Raw genomic sequence first — 19,953 nt, 5'->3', positions numbered from 1 at the left:
TTCTACAGAAGGTGTAAATAAACAAGATTGATCCGGAGTGTATAAAAAATAACTTTTACTTAAATTTCTTAAAACATAAGCGTTTGCGATATGAGCGCATATATTCAAATCATATATCATAGTCATGTACAATTATTCTGTTTTTATCAGTATGCATATACAGCAATATTGGAGACAGCAAAAATAGTCCACCTTTAATGGTTTCCTAGTACTTGTGGTTCAAATAATTCGTAAGTTTCAGAGGTTTTCTCATAAGCACTCAGATGCTTTGTGAATCATGTAGGATATACAGTAGATATATGAGAATTATTTCGGGCAGTTGCCCTCCTACCCCTTTATTTATGGGATGATGGCGTTCCTTTCAGTCGTCTTCTGTGAAATCCTAGATTTAGTTGGACCTCTGAAATAAGGTAATTCTTCTCCCAATTTCTCTCCCAACGCGTTTCCTCTGACCCATTGATTCATCAGGGGAGATAGGTCATGAATGCTGCTTCGTCCTGTTCCTTGGGAAGCTGCATGAAAATTTAGATATAGCTGTCCTGAAAAAAATGTAGTTTGCTGTCAGCAAGGCATGCTTGCAGTGGCAAGAGAATGGCCTCTCAGTTCGGAGGCAGAGTATCGGCGTCTGGTCCTGACGCCTGCTGTCACTACACTAAGGGATTCCCTGTCTCTTTTTATATAGCCCATTTCCCCACCACCCACACACACCTCCCAGGTGCAACACCCCTCCCCAGTGACGTGTTTAGATGAGGTAGGAGGGGGGGGGGGGTGTACTGAAGGGGGCGGGGACCTGCAGGGCCGCCACCGCAGACATAAGGGAATATTTCCCTGTGTCTGAAGTGACGCTAGCATGCCGCAGGCCTCCGTCCTGAGTCCCCAGATCGTGCTCCCTAAACATCTCTGTCAGGGAGATGTTCAGTAAGCGTCTGTATACAGCGATGAGTGTCATCGCTGCATACAGACGCGTAGTCAGGGGAACGGAGATAACTCCGCCCCCCCTGGTGACGTCGCGGCCTAGGATAGGTCGCGACGTCACCTTGGAGACCGATCAGCTGTGCAGCGCCATGCGTCTAGAATAGACGCTACTGGTCTGCACAGGGATCGATGAATACAGGCAGAGAGTCTGCATGCATTCGGGGTGCACGATCTAAGGGCAAAAAGGGGTATATGGTTGGTAGAGATCTTATAGTGGGACATCCGAGTGCGGGGATTTATGTATTAAGACAGATCCAAAAGTATGGTATCGGTCTATCCCTGTGCACTAGAGATCACACTAAAGTGTTTATGGAAAAGAGATGTTTTTTACAAGGGAATTACGATAACGATAACTCAATGGTTAGTACAATAGGATATTATCTGGCTATGTTTTTAATTAAAAACTATTTCTCTCTATGGTACGTTATTTAAACACTAGAGCAGGTGGTGATTACGGAACTGTGGAATATTCCCACTATAGATGTTATTATTTTCTTGAATATGTAAAAAAATTATTTATTTATTATACCCTTAAGGTTATGTATGTTGTTACTTCCAGTGGAAGGGTCGCTTATAAGTTCTAATAAACAAGAAAAAAGTGAATAGATCTGAAGGTGCAAGTTGTTTGCACCTCCAATTCCATTCAAATGTTTCAAGTGTTTAATTTATACTTCTTACTTTTGTGTTCTTTTAATTTTTAATTTTTTAATTTTTTATATATTTTTATTTTAAATCTTTGTTTTTGATTGTTTATATTTTTTGGAATATTGGAAATAAGTACAGTCCTATTTTGGCCGGGAAGAGAGGATAAATTACTAAGACATATGTATATAAGAGTGGACTCAGATGAAACATCCGAAATCTAACTGTTCGTTGAGCCCATTTGGTGCAGTTGATCTCATTTTAAAAATCCACTTGGACTCTCTCTGCAGTAGGATTCTATCTAGATCTCCCCCTCTCACCGCGGGTTGTAGACACTCAAGGGTCGTAAATCGTAGACAATCTGGGTCCCCTTTGTGTTTTAGATGAACGTGCCGGGAGACCGGTTTATCTCTGTCATGCAGGATATCCCCTACGTGTTCGAGTACCCTTTTTCTGAGCTCCCTTATTGTTTTCCCGATATAGTCTAAGGGACATGGACAGGTAATTTTATAAACGACATTTTTGGTGCTGCAGTTTGAGAAACTTTTTATGGGATAACAAATTCCTGTATGGGCACTCTGATTAATTTTCGTTGTTTGAATATAAGTGCAGGCTTTACAGTGTCCACATTTGAAGCATCCGTCAATCTTTCTGTTCAGCCAACATCCTCTCTTCTTTAAAGTGTTTAGGTGGCTGTGAGTAACTTGGTCGCCTATACTCCTCCCCCTCCTGTAAGTAATCTGTGCTCTTGGAGTTATGGTTTCTCTTATGTCGGTGTCCATACCGAGGATTTTCCAATGCTTGTCGAGTATGCCCTTAATCATGTGATCTGCTAGGTCATAAGTTCCAATTAGTCTTATCGGTTGCTTGGAGAGTTCTTTCTTTTTAGGGGTCAGTAGTTCTTCTCTATTCTGAGAGTATGCATATTTGTATGACTCTTTTAAGACCGTAGATGGATAGCCCCTCTCGATGAATCGTGATTCCAGATCTCTTGCCTGTTTTCTGAAATCCCGTATATCTGAGCAATTTCTTCTTAAGCGGAGGTATTGCCCCTTTGGTATACCTTTCTTTAAAGGGTATGGGTGGTGACTCTCCCACCTCAGAAGGCTATTTGTGGCAGTTGGTTTTCTGTAGATTGACGTTTTGAGTTTACCATCCTCTTCAATAGATGTAAGTACATCCAGGAAAGGGAGCTTTTTTGGGTGAGTTTCAAATGTGAATCTCATACCTATGTCGTTTTGATTTAACCGTTCAACAAACCCTTCAAATGTTTTCAAGGGTTCTGTCCACAACACGAAAATGTCGTCGATATAACGCGCCCACATTGAAGCCGGTAAATTTGTTATTAGTCTTTCATCAGTAAAGACCATAGTTTCTTCCCACCAGCCCAGAAATAGGTTTGCGTACGTGGGGGCACAAGAGTTACCCATAGCCGTACCTCTGAGCTGGTGGTACATACGTCCATTAAACAAAAAGTAGTTTTTAGTTAAGACAAATTCCAGCAGCTTCAACATGAGCGCGCTATGGTCCCTAAAGTGTGTCCCCCTTGTGTCTAGAAAATGCCGTGCTGCCTCCAGTCCTTTTTCGTGGGGGATTGAGGAATATAGAGCCTCTACGTCTATACTACACAGGATTGTGCCCTTTTCGATGGGTAAATCGTCAATTTTTGACAGTAGATCCATCGTATCTCTCGTGTAGGAGGGTAAGGTCTCAACAAAAGATCTTAAGAACTTATCGACGTAGATCCCCACATTCTGTGTCAATCCCCCAATGCCAGATACAATAGGGCGCCCTTTCAAAGGGGTGGTGCCTTTATGTATCTTGGGGAGAGCATAGAATGTGGGGATCTTTGGTTTGTTGATAATCATAAATTTGTACTCGTGTTCGTCGATAAGGTTATTACTTTTGGCGTCATTAAGTATTTTGATTAGATCTTTTTTGAAATTAGTAGTGGGGTCTTCCGTGAGAATTTTGTAACTCCCAGGATCACTGAGGATGTTATTGCACATCTCTATATATTTCTCCCTTTCTAGGATGACGACATTTCCCCCCTTGTCGGAGGCTTTGATCACAATATTCTCGTCCCTTTCCAGAGAGATTAATGCTTGGTTTTCCTTTCTTGTCAGATTCGTTACTTTTTTGTGTACATCAATTTTCATAAGGTCATTAATGACCATTTCTTGAAACACATCTATAACCGAAGTCTCCCCGATAGGAGGCATCTTCTGACTCTTAAGTTTACAAGCTGTGAAAGGGCCAGTTCCTCTGTGTTTTTCGTTTGCAGACAGTAATTCCGCCAGATCTCGTGCATGTGGGAGTTCTTGCAGCGTGATTCCCAATTCTTGACACTCTTTTTTATCTTTCATCCTAATTACCTTATTTCAGAGGTCCAACTAAATCTAGGATTTCACAGAAGACGACTGAAAGGAACGCCATCATCCCATAAATAAAGGGGTAGGAGGGCAACTGCCCGAAATAATTCTCATATATCTACTGTATATCCTACATGATTCACAAAGCATCTGAGTGCTTATGAGAAAACCTCTGAAACTTACGAATTATTTGAACCACAAGTACTAGGAAACCATTAAAGGTGGACTATTTTTGCTGTCTCCAATATTGCTGTATATGCATACTGATAAAAACAGAATAATTGTACATGACTATGATATATGATTTGAATATATGCGCTCATATCGCAAACGCTTATGTTTTAAGAAATTTAAGTAAAAGTTATTTTTTATACACTCCGGATCAATCTTGTTTATTTGTTATAATTTACGGAGAATACTTGACAAACCAACATTGTCTAGGTGGTAGACGATACACAAGACCACGAATATATATTACAGAAGGTGTAAGCCATGTGGGATTTAATTTTAGTCGTTTATACTTGTTACCTATAGGAATAAGTTTTACACTATAATTATAGAGCGGATAAGATTTCCCATTTATCATTTGTACCATTATTTGACATTAGTTCTTCCCAGTCCATATCCTGAATTGCAGCCCTCATCCTGGGGAAATTGGCCTTCTTAAAATTAAGTGTTTTTGCCCTCCCAGCCTGTGTTTGTTTTTTACAGTATAGGTAAAATGTAACTATATTATGATCACTGTTACCGATGTTTTCACGAACCTTGACATTCCCAACAAGATCTGCATTATTAGAAATGACCAGATCCAACAGAGCTTCACCTCTAGTCGGGTCTTCCACAAACTGGGCTATAAAATTTTCCTGCAACAGGTTGAGGAAATGTCTCCCCTTTGCAGTTCAAGCCGAACCAGGACGCCAATTAAAGAGGCTCTGTCACCACATTATAAGTGGCCTATATTGTACATGATGTGATCGGCGCTGTAATGTAGATCACAGCAGTGTCTTTTATTTCGAAAAACTATCATTTTTGACGGCGTTATGACCTATTTTAGCTTTATGGTAATGACTTTCTTAATGAACAACTGGGCGTGTTTTACTTTTTGGCCAAGTGGGCGTTGTGGAGAGAAGTGTATGACGCTGACCAATCAGCATCATGCACTTCTCCCCATTCATTTACACTGCACTGGTGATATAGCTATATCACTATGTGCAGCCACATAAACACACTATAATGTTACTGCAGTGTCCTGACTATGAATATACATTACCTCCAGCCAGGACGTGACGTGTATTCAGAATCCTGACACTTCACTAATACAATCCCGACACTACAGCACAGCAAGCGTAAACTCGTTTGAAATGACAGTTTTCAGCGCAATCTCGCGAGATTACGCTTGCTGTGCTGTAGTGTCTCCATTACAGCGCCGATCACATCATGTACAAGATAGGACACTTATTATGAGGTGACAGAGCCTCTTTAATATCCCGGTAATTAAAATCTCCCATTATCACAACAGTACCCGCCTGTGCAGCCCGCTCCATCTGTTTATATATTTGACCATCCATCTCCTCAGTTATATTGGGGGGTTTATCTCCCTTTGTAATTTCACCCACAAGGTTTCAATCTCCTCACAATCTTGACCCACTATTATCTCTTTCACACTCGCCTTCATATCACTTCTCACATACAGACATACACCACCGCCTTCATATCACTTCTCACATACAGACATACACCACCGCCTTCATATCACTTCTCACGTACAGACATACCCCACCGCCTTTCCTAAAGAGTGTAAAACCCTGTGGAACCCTAAAAGCCACAATTCCATACACAGTCCATGGACAAGAGATGCACTGTTGCTGGAAAAAGAAAAAAGCAGAATTAAAAAAAGAGGTCATTGAAAAAACAGGCACAACTTTTAGTTCAAAATGATAGACTGGAGGGTATAAATGATCAGAGTATATAGCTTATTAGAACACTGCACCTGTAACGCAGGACCCATTACCTATACTCATCGAGTCCGCAGAGGCTCCACATAGCAGGTTTAATACTGGATCCTTTCCAGCTTCACTTTGCTGGCGCCCCGACTAACCACTGGTCAATATTTACATACACTGGTGTAACATTTATATAGGACACCACTGATAAGAGCTATAATGTCTTCTAGAAACACCTGTCAATCCAAGTTTGGCCTTTATCACTGAATGAACATTTTCTTGAGCGGATTATCGAGTATTTTCTGCAGGTGATAAAAAGAAGGCAGATAAGAAAGCGCCCAGCATGATAACTAATGTAACCTCAAGCGACTCAATGCCCCATAGTGTCCTCCATAAATAGCCATGGACTGTATGTGGCAAGATGTTCATACCGGCCAAAACGTCTCCGCGACACCTAAAGTTCACTAAACATCTCCTAATATCCATCTTGGATGTGCTGCCAACAGGGGGTAGGATCATTAACCCCTTAGTGACCAGCCTATTTTAGGCCTTAATGACCAAGGAATTTTTTACGTTTTTTCCATTGTCTCATTCAAAGAGCTATAACTTTTATTTTTCCGCCGACGTAGTCTTGTTTTTTTGCGAGACCAGTTGTATTTTTTAATAGCACCATTTTGGGGTACATGTAATTTATTGATGAACTTTTATTAACTTTTTTTTTTTGGGTGGGGGTAATGAAAAAAAACAGAAATTCCGCCAACACTTTTTTGCAACTTAAATTTATGCAATTTACCATTTGGTATAAATAACATAACTTTATTTAGGGGGTCATTACGATTGCAGTGATACCAAGTTTATATAGTTGTTTTTTTTACTACTTTTACACAGTAAAGACACTTTTTTTAAAAATTATTTTTTTGTGTTGCCATATTTTAACCCCTTTACAATGAAGGACGGATATATCCATCCTGTGCACGAGTTAGCTCCCGCAAAAGGATGGATATATCTGATCGCATGGGTACTGCCAGTGTACCCCACGCGATCAGCGGCAGGAGCACGGCTGCTATACACAGCCTGGCTCCTGCCGCAATCGAAATGTGCTCTGATTCCGGCAGTTTAACCCATTAAATGCTGCTGTCAATAGCGACAGCAACATCTAATGTGTTTTACAGAGGGAGGGAGCTCCCTCTGTCACCCCATCTGCGCCCCCGCAAATCTGACGGCGCCCCGCGGTTTCTTTCTATGGCAGCCGGGGGCCTAACAAAGGCCCTCAGGTCTGCCTTCAGCAAATGCCTGTTAGGCCATAGTGCATAGCGCATAGTGAAGTCCCCTGGTGGGACTAAAAAAAATAAAATAAAAATTGGTCAAAATAAAATAACATTCTTTTTAATAAAAGTGTCAAAACAAATAACCCATACATATATATGGTATCCCCACAATCGTAACGACTTGAACAATAAAATGAACACATTAAACCGCCGTCCAAAAAAAATTAAAAAAACAAACGGCAAAATTCTCTTTTCTCCCATTCCCCCCATAAAAAATGTAATAAAAGTTAATCTATAAGTCTTATGTACTAGTACTAATGAAAACTACACCTCGGCCCACAACAATCAAGCCCACATACGGCTACATTGACGGAAAAATAAAAAAAAATTACGTCTCTTGGAATGCGGCGATGCAACAAGTAATTTTTTTTTAAAAGGGTTTTTATTGTGCAAACGTAGGAAAACATAAAACCTTTACATATTTGATATCCCCGTAATCGTGCCGACCCATAGAATAAAGTTAACATGTTGTTTACGCTGCATAGTGAACGGCGTAAATTTATAACGTGAAAACCAATGCTGGAATAGCTGCTTATTTTCAATTCTCTCCTTAAATAAAGTTAATCGATATATTATAAGCATCTAAAAACGGTGCAATTACAAAATACAACTCGTCCCGCAAAAAACAAGCCATTATACGGCTATGTCGAAGGAATAAAAAAAAAAAAAAAATTACGACTTTTGGAATGTGACTGTGAAAAAACAAAAAATAATACTTGGTCATTAACGCGCAAAATGGCCTTGTCATTAAGGGGTTAAGAGCAATAACTTATTTTTCGGCTGACATGGCTGTTTGGGGGCTTATTGTTTTGTGGGACGACTTGCATTTTTATTGCCATTTTGGAGTACATGCGACTTTTTGATCACTTTTTATCAAATTCTTTTGAAGCCAGGATGAACAGAAAACAGCAATTCTGACATTGTTTTTTTTTTTACTGCATTCACCGCGCGGGTTAAAGAGTGTAATCGTTTTATAGATGGGGTTGTTACGGACGCAGCGATACCAAATATGTGTAATGTTTTTACTTTTTTCATTAAAAACAAAAGCAGCATTTTAGAAGGGTAAAAGGTGAGTGATTTTTTTTTTATTTTACTTGGGATTTTTAATATTAGAAACTTTAACTTTTGCTTTTAGTCCCACTAGGGGACTTCACTATGCGATCATTTGATCGGTTTTATAATACACTCAAATACTTCAGTATTGCAGTGTATTGTGCCGATCAGGCATATATTAGGCCATGCCTTTGGCAGAGCCTAATAGGCATTCACTAAAGGCAGACCTGGGGGCCTTTGTTAGGCGCCCGGCTGCCATAAAAACGATCGTCACCCCACGATTGCATTGCAGTTGTGGTGATGGGGTGAGAGGGAGCCCCCTCCGTCTAAAACCACTTAGATGCGGCACTCACTATTGTACGTGGCATCTAATGGATTAAACAGGCAGAATCTATGCAGATTTCGATCCCGCCCGCTAGAGAAGGTGCCCGGCTGTCTTTAGACCACTCAACACCCGCTCTAGCCAGCTCGTGTCAAAGTGCCGCTTTTTCACGGCGCTGTGGCATAAGTGCCCTTAAGGGCCGCCATGAGCAGGCGTATTGGCAGTCATTAAGGGGTTAAAAGTCATGATCCCATGACTACATCTCTTTTGAGATCTATAATGTCCTAATGCAACTACAGTAGTGGGTCCAGCTGCGTCCACTCTTAGGTTAGGTGCATTTCTGCATTTGTTTTTCTGTTCAGTCATTGACATGGTGTTGGTCATGGTGTCCGTCATTCTACCGGGAAAGACAGTGCCACACGGTGCTCTATTTTTTTACAGGATCTGCCACTGAGGCTACAACGCACATGTGAATACAGCCTTAAGCCCTTATAACACCGGCCGATTTTGGCCGGTGCAGCGAGCGCCAATCAACGAGACAGCTAATTGATCGGCACTCGTTTGCTCCTGTCACAAGGAGCTATGTATGGGGACAAGTGGTCGTTACTCCGATCGTTCGTCCCCATACATTATCATGTCGGCAGCGCGTCTCCGTTTACACAGGGAGATGTGCTGCAGAGAATGATAAGGCCTTATTCACACGACAGGGTCCCGACAGGGTCCGAGTGTCGGCTGAGAAAATCAACAGTTTTTCCCAGCCGGTTTGCATCCGTTCTGATATCGTTCCGGATCGGGCATATCTGGAAAGTGACATCAGGGGCAACTCCTGAAGTGGAATCCCCATGTGGCCGGTGATTCCACTTCAGGAAAAGCCCCTGTCGTCTGTGTCCATTACTGGCTTCCCCTGGTGTGTTTGGGGATTCCGCTTCAGGAGTTGCCCCTGATGTCACGGTCCATACACAGGGCATTAATGTGAGCTGCAGTGGTTTCATTAAAGAGGCTCTGTCACCAGATTTTGCAACCCCTATCTGCTATTGCAGCAGATAGGCGCTGCAATGTAGATTACAGTAACGTTTTTATTTTTAAAAAACGAGCATTTTTGGCCAAGTTATGGCCATTTTTGTATTTATGCAAATGAGGCTTGCAAAAGTACAACTGGGCGTGTATTATGTGCGTACATCGGGGCGTGTTTACTACTTTTACTAGCTGGGCGTTCTGATGAGAAGTATCATCCACTTCTCTTCAGAACGCCCAGCTTCTGGCAGTGCAGATCTGTGACGTCACTCACAGGTCCTGCATCGTGTCGGCACCAGAGGCTACAGTTGATTCTGCATCAGCATTTGCAGGTAAGTAGCTACATCGACTTACCTGCAAATGCCGATGCTGCTGCAGAATCAACTGTAGCCTCTGGTGCCGATGTGTCCTCGCTCGTCCGACACGATGCAGGACCTGGGGAAGTGACGTCACAGCGTGATCTCTGGAGAACACGGCTGTGTCTGCACTGCCAGAAGCTGGGCGTTCTGCAGAGAAGTGGATGATACTTCTATACACAACGCCCAGCTAGTAAAAGTAGTAAACACGCCCCGATGTACGCACATAATACACGCCCAGTTGGACTTTTGCAAGCCTCATTTGCATAAATACAAAAATGGTCATAACTTGGCCAAAAATGCTCGTTTTTTAAAAATAAAAACGTTACTGTAATCTACATTGCAGCGCCGATCTGCTGCAATAGCAGATAGGGGTTGCAAAATCTGGTGACAGAGCCTCTTTAACAACTATGTTAAATATTGGTTTATGCAAAGTAACGCCAGGGGAACATTTTAAGAGGATTAAAACATTGTCTTGGTATCTGCAGCAACTTTAACATCTTGATCGAGATACAGAAAAGTAAGAGATACATCAGGCCGAGCACAAACACTGAGGAAGGTCATAGGAGTGACACAAAGCTGCAATACATCCCTTTATTTACACCTGAAGACAGATACTCTGCATGCTACACAGGCCATTCAACCAGGAATTTTATTAAGGTTGCACTACAGCATTTTATCAGGCTACGTTCACACACCGCTTATACACCTTGGATTTTCCGCAACAGATTTTATTGCGAAAAATCCGCAGCGCATTACAACAGCAGCTGTCTGGATAATTTGAAGAAATCTCATCCACACACAGAAAAAAAAACAATCTGCCGAGAAACCGTTCATGACCTCCGATGCATTTTTTTGTAGCACGTCAATTCATGATGCGGAATCACTGCTCCTCTGTTGCGGGTTTTCCCCATTGAATTTAAAGATAAAACCCGCAACACATAGCCATGTGTTCAACTGCTGTGATTCTCCCACAAAAATCGCAAATACGGAAATTCAAAAAAGATTTTTGGGTAAGTATAAACCTTTTTATTTTTCTTGCAGTATTTCTGCAGCGGACGTTCTGCCCAAAAAAATGCACCACAATTTGGTGCGGTTTTTTTGGGCAGAATTCCCTGCGGTTTCCAGGACGATTACGCTGCGTACTTTAACACAGCATATCCACCCAGAGTCCCTACCCTCAGTCCCATGCGTGTCCAGTTCTATTTAATAATGCTTTTCTATGAAGGCTTCAGCGGCATGGTCAAAGTTACCCCGTAGCTCTACATTGTAGATGCTGTGCAGGCCTCCCCCTGTAATCTCTCAAATTAAAGCATTGGTAGAAACATTAGATGTATGTCGGCCGCACCCCAATTACCCCCCTACTACGGATGGCGGGGGAAAGAAGGATCGGGCTGTTGGATTCTAACATGCCCGATCCTTTTGTTTGCAAGGAGACAAGCGGCTACCAGATGAGTCAGGGCAGCAGCTTTACTCCTCCCTATTGAAAACACATGTAAGCTTGGTGGAGACGAGAGTGCATATGTATGGGATGGAGGCAGAAAGAATAACGACAGCTATGTGAAATGTTTGGCGAGCGATATTAAATATAGTTTAAATTATTTTAGTATTTGATGCTGGTCATTTTACAGACTTGATCAATGTTAGGCTGGGTTCACACGAGCACATTAACGTCCGTAATGGACGGACGTATTTCGGCCGGAAGTCCCGGACCGAACTCAGTGCAGGGAGCCGGGCTCCTAACATCATAGTTATGTACGATGCTAGGAGTCCCTGCCTCTCTGCAGGACAACTGTCCCGTACTGTAATCATGTTTTCAGTACGGGACAGTAGTTCCACGGAGAGGCAGGGACTCCTAGCATCGTACATAACTATGATGCTAGGAGCCCGGCTCCCTGCAGTGTGTTCTGTCGGGGACTTCAGGCCGAAATACGTCCGTCCATTACGGACGTTAATGTGCTCGTGTGAACCCAGCCTTAGGCTGGGTTCACACAACCTATTTTCAGGCGTAAACGAGGCGTATTATGCCTCGATTTACGCCTGAAAATACGGCTCCAATACGTCGGCAAACATCTGCCCATTCATTTGAATGGGTTTGCCGACGACCTGTCATTTAAGGGTAATGTGCACAGGATAGCTGCCTTTTACGTCTGAAAAGACACTGTTTTCAGGAGAAAACAGCTGCCTCGTTTCAGACGTAATTGCTCCTCCTCGCATTTTGCGAGGCTTCTCGGACAGCCATAAATTTTGAGCTGCTCTTCATTGAGTTCAATGAAGAACGGCTCAAATTAAGTCTGAAAGAAGTGTCCTGCATATAATGTATAGAAGTGTCCCGCATATAATGTATATAAGTGCCCTGCATATAATGTATAGAAGTGTCCCGCATATAATGTATAGAAGTGTCCCGCATATAATGTATATAAGTGTCCCGCATATAATGTATATAAGTGTCCCGCATATAATGTATATAAGTGTCCCGCATATAATGTATATAAGTGTCCCGCATATAATGTATATAAGTGTCCCGCATATAATGTATATAAGTGTCCCGCATATAATGTATATAAGTGTCCCGCATATAATGTATATAAGTGTCCCGCATATAATGTATAGAAGTGTCCGGCATATAATGTATAGAAGTGTCCCGCATATAATGTATAGAAGTGTCCCGCATATAATGTATATAAGTGTCCCGCATATAATGTATATAAGTGCCCCGCATATAATGTATATAAGTGCCCCGCATATAATGTATATAAGTGCCCCGCATATAATGTATATAAGTGCCCCGCATATAATGTATATAAGTGCCCCGCATATAATGTATATAAGTGTCCCGCATATAATGTATATAAGTGCCCCGCATATAATGTATATAAGTGTCCCGCATATAATGTATATAAGTGTCCCGCATATAATGTATATAAGTGTCCCGCATATAATGTATAGAAGTGTCCCGCATATAATGTATAGAAGTGTCCCGCATATAATGTATAGAAGTGTCCCGCATATAATGTATAGAAGTGTCCCGCATATAATGTATAGAAGTGTCCCGCATATAATGTATAGAAGTGTCCCGCATATAATGTATAGAAGTGTCCCGCATATAATGTATAGAAGTGTCCCGCATATAATGTATAGAAGTGTCCCGCATATAATGTATATAAGTGCCCCGCATATAATGTATATAAGTGTCCCGCATATAATGTATATAAGTGTCCCGCATATAATGTATATAAGTGTCCCGCATATAATGTATATAAGTGTCCCGCATATAATGTATATAAGTGTCCCGCATATAATGTATAGAAGTGTCCCGCATATAATGTATATAAGTGTCCCGCATATAATGTATATAAGTGTCCCGCATATAATGTATATAAGTGTCCCGCATATAATGTATAGAAGTGTCCCGCATATAATGTATAGAAGTGTCCCGCATATAATGTATAGAAGTGTCCCGCATATAATGTATAGAAGTGTCCCGCATATAATGTATAGAAGTGTCCCGCATATAATGTATAGAAGTGTCCCGCATATAATGTATAGAAGTGTCCCGCATATAATGTATATAAGTGTCCCGCATATAATGTGTATAAGTGTCCCGCATATAATGTATATAAGTGTCCCGCATATAATGTATATAAGTGTCCCGCATATAATGTATATAAGTGTCCCGCATATAATGTATATAAGTGTCCCGCATATAATGTATATAAGTGTCCCGCATATAATGTATATAAGTGTCCCGCATATAATGTATATAAGTGTCCCGCATATAATGTATATAAGTGTCCCGCATATAATGTATATAAGTGTCCCGCATATAATGTATATAAGTGCCCTGCATATAATGTATATAAGTGTCCCGCATATAATGTATAGAAGTGTCCCGCATATAATGTATAGAAGTGTCCCGCATATAATGTATATAAGTGTCCCGCATATAATGTATATAAGTGTCCCGCATATAATGTATATAAGTGTCCCGCATATAATGTATATAAGTGTCCCGCATATAATGTATATAAGTGTCCCGCATATAATGTATATAAGTGTCCCGCATATAATGTATATAAGTGTCCCGCATATAATGTATAGAAGTCTCCCGCATATAATGTATAGAAGTCTCCCGCATATAATGTATAGAAGTCTCCTGCATATAATGTATATAAGTGTCCCGCATATAATGTATATAAGTGCCCTGCATATAATGTATATAAGTGTCCTGCATATAATGTATACAAGTGTCCTGCATATAATGTATATAAGTGTCCTGAATATAATGTATATAAATGTCCTGCATATAATGTATATAAGTGACCCGCATATAATGTATATAAGTGTCCCGCATATAATGTATATAAGTGTCCCGCATATAATGTATAGAAGTGTCCCGCATATAATGTATATAAGTCTCCTGCATATAATATATATAAGTGTCCTGCACTTCTTTGACGAGGCTGTATTTTTACGAGTCGTCGTTTGACAGCTGTCAAACGACGACGCGTAAATGACATGTCGTAGGCAAACCCATTCAAATGAATGGGCAGATGTTTGCCGACATATTGTAGCCCTATTTTCAGACGTAAAACGAGGCATAATACGCCTCGTTTACGCTTGAAAATAGGTCGTGTGAACCCAGCCGTATACTGAAATCCACAAATTTTAAAAAAAAAAGGGTTCCAATAGAGGTAGATCCTGAAATAAGTCACTTCTCATAACCAAATGATCCACATAAAAAAACAAAATTTCCCTGATTGTCCTTTAGGGCATCTCTCTATATTTAGGGATAAACTGACACGTCCATCTACAAGTACCATAAAATGTAGGGACCAGAAGCCCAGATAGTCGTCTTTACATTGGGACTTTTTAGGTGACAATTGACACAGCAGTCAAGGAATCAGAAATTGACAAGATCTAGAGGTCCAAAGGTTCCCCATTAGGCCGGATTTACAAGAATACATTCACCGTGTTCACAGGGGCCGTCCTCCCCGCAGCAAGAACTCAAGTAAAGAAGAAACATAATAAGTGGCCTGACTTGTTATTATAGGATAAATGGGCAGAATTTCTGCTGATCGATGGGGTCCGGATCACTCATCCATGGGTTAGTAAGGATAGGCCATCAACTGATAATCCTAGAAAACCCAGTAACACCATCACCGGACCCCCAGTCCTATACCGGGTGGAATGGCCCCCTCTAATTGGCACAACTACTTTGACCGTTTATGAAAACAAATTCTCTCATTTTATGAACATCTGTCCCAGTGATAAATCCATAAAAAAATATTTTCAGCTATTGCGTTACAATTTATTTTATACCAGCGGATGCAGTGAAATCTTATAGTAGGTTGTAAATCCCCCATTACTACTTTACCCTCCCCCAAACTGCTTTTTGAAGAGACCTTGGCCCCCCGGGTGCCAGCCATGAAGCAGCCAATAGACAAGCTTAGTCTATCAGGATTAGCAGAGCAATGTCGCTCCCACCTCAGAGACAAAGCCGTGCGCAGCCATGTCTCTGCCTTTGTCTATCACGATATTGCTATGCGGCGCCCGACACACAAAGACGTACAGTCCTCCTGAATGTAAAATGAGCAATGTGTCCCGGCCGAACCTCATCCTAAAATTCTATTGGATTACAAAGTAAGAATAACCAGTTCAGTAGGAGATACAATGTATAAAATATCAACAGCAAACACAAAATATACATAATAAAATAACACATCAAGGTGAATGAAGAGCAGGGACCGAGATACAGGAGTCCACCCCACCCCGGATGAGACCGAAGGGAGGGGACAACTACCAATCAGGAGAATGGGGGTTGTCAGCACTAAACACAGAGGTAGCAGAGCTGAATTTGTCATTTAACTCTACAGCTTTTGTGCATTGTGATGGCAGCGGAGGCTTAGGCCGAGTTCACACCGGAGTTCAGCGTTTCTATTGTTCTGCTCCATCAAAACAACAAAAATGCCGGAAGCACCGATTTCACTGCATGACGGACACCAACAGCCTCAGACGTAACCGTTCCTTTAAATTTCCATCAAATTACCGGTCAAAATAGCACAGCATGCTGCGCTATGTTATCCAGTGTTTCTAGGCAGCGTTAACACTACCTTCAGAGGCCTTGGACTGCGGTTCCGTCAAAACACCAGACACCATGACGCACCCCATTATAGTCAACGGTGTCTGACGGGTGCCGTTAGTATCCACCATGCGGCAGACCCAGCACAATGGTTTGCTTTAATAGCAAATGATGGTGTGAACAGATCCTTGGGCTCCGTTTACCACTGCGTCGGTGGCTCTATTAGAAGCCTTCGTCTCAGATGCGGTCATTTTTTTACGTGAAAAACAGCGCCGATGTGAACATAGCAGTTCACCTTCCCCCTCCACAGCCCCAGATGGCCATACACATTCGACGAATGCCAACATGGGGAAGAATAAATCAGATTTGGGATTGTTTGTATCAACAAGAAAAAAAAATCTTTAAATAAAAACTAATTTGCCTTAGCCAAGCGGTGAGCAATTGGCGGATCCGGCGATAGTCATCGGGCACGGCGAAGGCTCGCATAAAAGTGTAACGTGTACGGCGAACTTACGAGGAGCGTTACTTCAGTCTAGAGACACACAACCTGCACTTAAAGGGGTTATGTAGGGACCAAAAATTATTAGCAGTGTAGTCCCTGCAGTATGTGATACACTCGCTAATATACATTCCGGTCCCCGTCGCGCTGATTCTGAGATTTTGATAGATTTTTATAGCGCTGCCGGGGGACCAGAAGTCTAGTGGCACAGCCTTCTTTGATGACGATGCGACTCTTTGTCATGTGACCAGGCCCCGCTGTACGCCATGTACAAGCAGTAGTAGTACGTGGAGTACAGGGGGGCCGGTCAGTCCCCCAGCAGCGCTATAAAAATGTCATAATCAGCGTGACGGGGACCAGAACGTACACTAGCGGGTGTATCACATACTGCAGGGACTGCACCGATAATCATTTTTGGACTCCGCATAACCCCTTTAACGTTGCACTGCATTCATTTGTAAAAAGGCGAGGCGAACAGCAAGGTGACAACCGCTGGCAAATGGTGCCGTAGCCTACAACTTGCCCACCATAACGATGGGTTCACACTGTGCGTTTTTGTTGTGTTTTTAACATGTGGCTGTCTTGTTTTTTTTGGTTGATCAGCTCCCATTGGAGGGACATGGGAGTTTATTTACCAAAACAAAAACGCATGTTAAAAACGTAACGAAAATGCAGTGTGAACTCAGCCTAATGCACAACCCAAATCAACAGAACAATGGCATCATCTAAATCTATACATGGGAGAGAGGAGGAGAGAGATATTATAGGCAAAAAATGGAGTATACAATTAAAAAAATTAATAAACAACTAAAACCACAGCCCTAATAAAATAGCGGCTGTGTCCGTCAATCAGCACAGAGGCTTCTATTATAAACAACAGTCAGCCCCTCCCCCTCTTCACAGGAAGCTGCTGAGGTCATGAACCCCCGGTATGCGCGGTCTCACCGAGTACACGGGGCTCCGTCACGGCTCTCTGCTTCAAAATGTCACAGCCGAGCTCGTTAGCAGGCAGCCATCTTGTCTCTCCGGCAAGTAGATAAGCCAGGCGGATCATGTGATCAAACGGAATGATGCTCAGTAACAAGTGGGAGTGGTCTCGGTGGCGGATGGCCAATGGTTGTAGGTGATGGGCGTGGTTAACAGGCATAAAGTCCAGCCCTGGGCTAGTTGCCAGCTGAGAGATTGAACTTGTTACCATGGTAACTGGTCATGGTTCTTGTTCATTCACTGCTGTGTAATGGAGTCAGTGATGGATTCTGTAATAGTGCGGTCATTACTGTGCGCTGCTGTTCTGGTGCAGTGTATGAGGGTAGACTGTGGGTTCTCCATCCACACTGAGACAACATGGAACAACCAGTGTAATGGAGCCATTCTTTATGTTTCTTCTTCCCATCGTGTATAATCAGGGAATAGGATCACACCTATAAGACTTTGTTGTGCTATCCTATTGATGCCGCACCGATCAGGCCGCCAGGCCCCGGTTGTTCTGCAGTATTCAGTGCCGGAAGCAGTTGGCTCCGTACGCCGCATACCGGCCGTGCTGCAGAACTGCAACTCTGCTCTTATTCACGTGAATATCCGGTGCAGCTAATCGGTAAGAGGTCCACATGTCAGACCCCGCGATCATATACTGATGATCCTGCGGAAAGGTCATCAGTATGAAGAACCGTCTCATGCGTGCAGGGGAGGCTTATAACAGAGGCGATCTGGGCAAAGGCTGACAGGGGGCCCAGTTCGCCTTAGTTCTCCCGAACTGGTTGTTAAAATTACAGCCGGTTCAGAGAAGCCGGACATTGCACCCAACTGTATCCGCATCCGTAGGACGCAGATATAATTGATTACTCTAGCACTGGTGAAACCATACCTCCCAACTTTTGAATTCGGAAAAGAGGGACATTTTAAGCCACGCCCCTAACCACGCCCAATATCCGGCATCAACACATCAAATCACGGCCAGATCCTTCTGCAAATAACAAGCGCACATTCTCACTTCGGATCTCTAGACTGTCTGGATATCACAGATATTATGGATCCGGTTATGTCGTCTTTGTGTTACTTTTCCTATCTTGGGTATAACATTTGCTCATCATGGCGGCAGCAGCTGCAGGACAAACCAAAAGCCTGAGAACAATGAAAGTCAAGAGGGAGACCCCGTGGTTTTCAATTGACAGGTAGCAGAGTTACATCATGGGGATTTTTTTTTTCCAATTGTGTAACTCTGCTACCGGTCAATGGAAAAATCATCCACCAGAGCCCCTCTGCAGATTGCTCCACACACAGCCCCCCTGTACATAGCGCCAGACACAGCCCCCCTGTACATAGCTCCACATACAGCTCCCTGTACATAGCGCCACACACAGCCCCCTGTACATAGTGCCACACACAGCCCCCCTGTACATAGCTCCAGACACAGCCCCCTGTACATAGCTCCAGACACAGCCCCCTGTACATAGCTCCACACACAGCCCCCTGTAGATAGCTCCACACACAGCCCCCCCTGTAGATAGCTCCAGACACAGCCCCCTGTACATAGCTCCAGACACAGCCCCCTGTACATAGCTCCACACACAGCCCCCCTGTACATAGCTCCAGACACAGCCCCCTGTACATAGCTCCAGACACAGCCCCCTGTACATAGCTCCAGACACAGCCCCCTGTACATAGCTCCACACACAGCCCCCCCTGTAGATAGCTCCAGACACAGCCCCCTGTACATAGCTCCAGACACAGCCCCCTGTACATAGCTCCACACACAGCCCCCTGTACATAGTGCTACACACAGCCCCCTGTACATAGTGCCACACACAGCCCCCTGTACATAGCTCCAGACACAGCCCCCTGTACACAGCTCCAGACACAGCCCCTGTACATAGCTCCACACACAGCCCCCTGTACATAGCTCCACACACAGCCCCATGTAGATAGCTCCACACACAGCCCCCTGTACATAGCTCCAGACACAGCCCCCCTGTACATAGCGCCAGACACAGCCCCTTGTACATAGCTCCAGACACAGCCCCCCTGTACATAGCTCCACACACAGCCCCCCTGTACATAGCTCCACACACAGCCCCCTGTACATAGCTCCACACATAGCCCCCTGTACATAGCTCCACACACAGCCCCCTGTACATAGCTCCACACACAGCCCCCTGTACATAGTGGCACACACAGCCCCCTGTACATAGCTCCACACACAGGCCCCTGTACATAGCTCCACACACAGCCCCCTGTACATAGCTCCACACACAGCCCCCCTGTACATAGCTACACACACAGCCCCCTGTACATAGTGCCACGCACAGCCCCCCTGTAGATAGCTCCACGCACAGCCCCCTGTACATAGCTCCAGACACAGCCCCCCTGT

At 43.2% G+C, this 19,953-nt stretch overlaps 1 protein-coding gene across 2 annotated transcripts in view; it reads right to left on the bottom strand.

Moving 5' to 3' along the window:
• Positions 1-17,648, bottom strand: part of KIDINS220 (kinase D interacting substrate 220) — a 205,558-nt gene extending 187,910 nt beyond the window's left edge. For both annotated transcript variants that reach the window (XM_075861128.1, XM_075861131.1), the window contains exon 1: positions 17,532-17,648. The gene's annotated coding sequence lies outside the window, so the exon portion shown is untranslated. The remainder of the gene's footprint in view (positions 1-17,531) is intronic.
• Between the last annotated feature and the right edge of the window lie 2,305 nt (positions 17,649-19,953).

The sequence above is a fragment of the Rhinoderma darwinii genome, chromosome 4, assembly GCF_050947455.1.
Source record: "Rhinoderma darwinii isolate aRhiDar2 chromosome 4, aRhiDar2.hap1, whole genome shotgun sequence".
In the NCBI taxonomy this organism is placed as follows: domain Eukaryota; kingdom Metazoa; phylum Chordata; class Amphibia; order Anura; family Rhinodermatidae; genus Rhinoderma; species Rhinoderma darwinii.
Note: the sequence above shows the minus strand (reverse complement) of the source record. Positions and strands in the feature narration are given on the sequence as shown.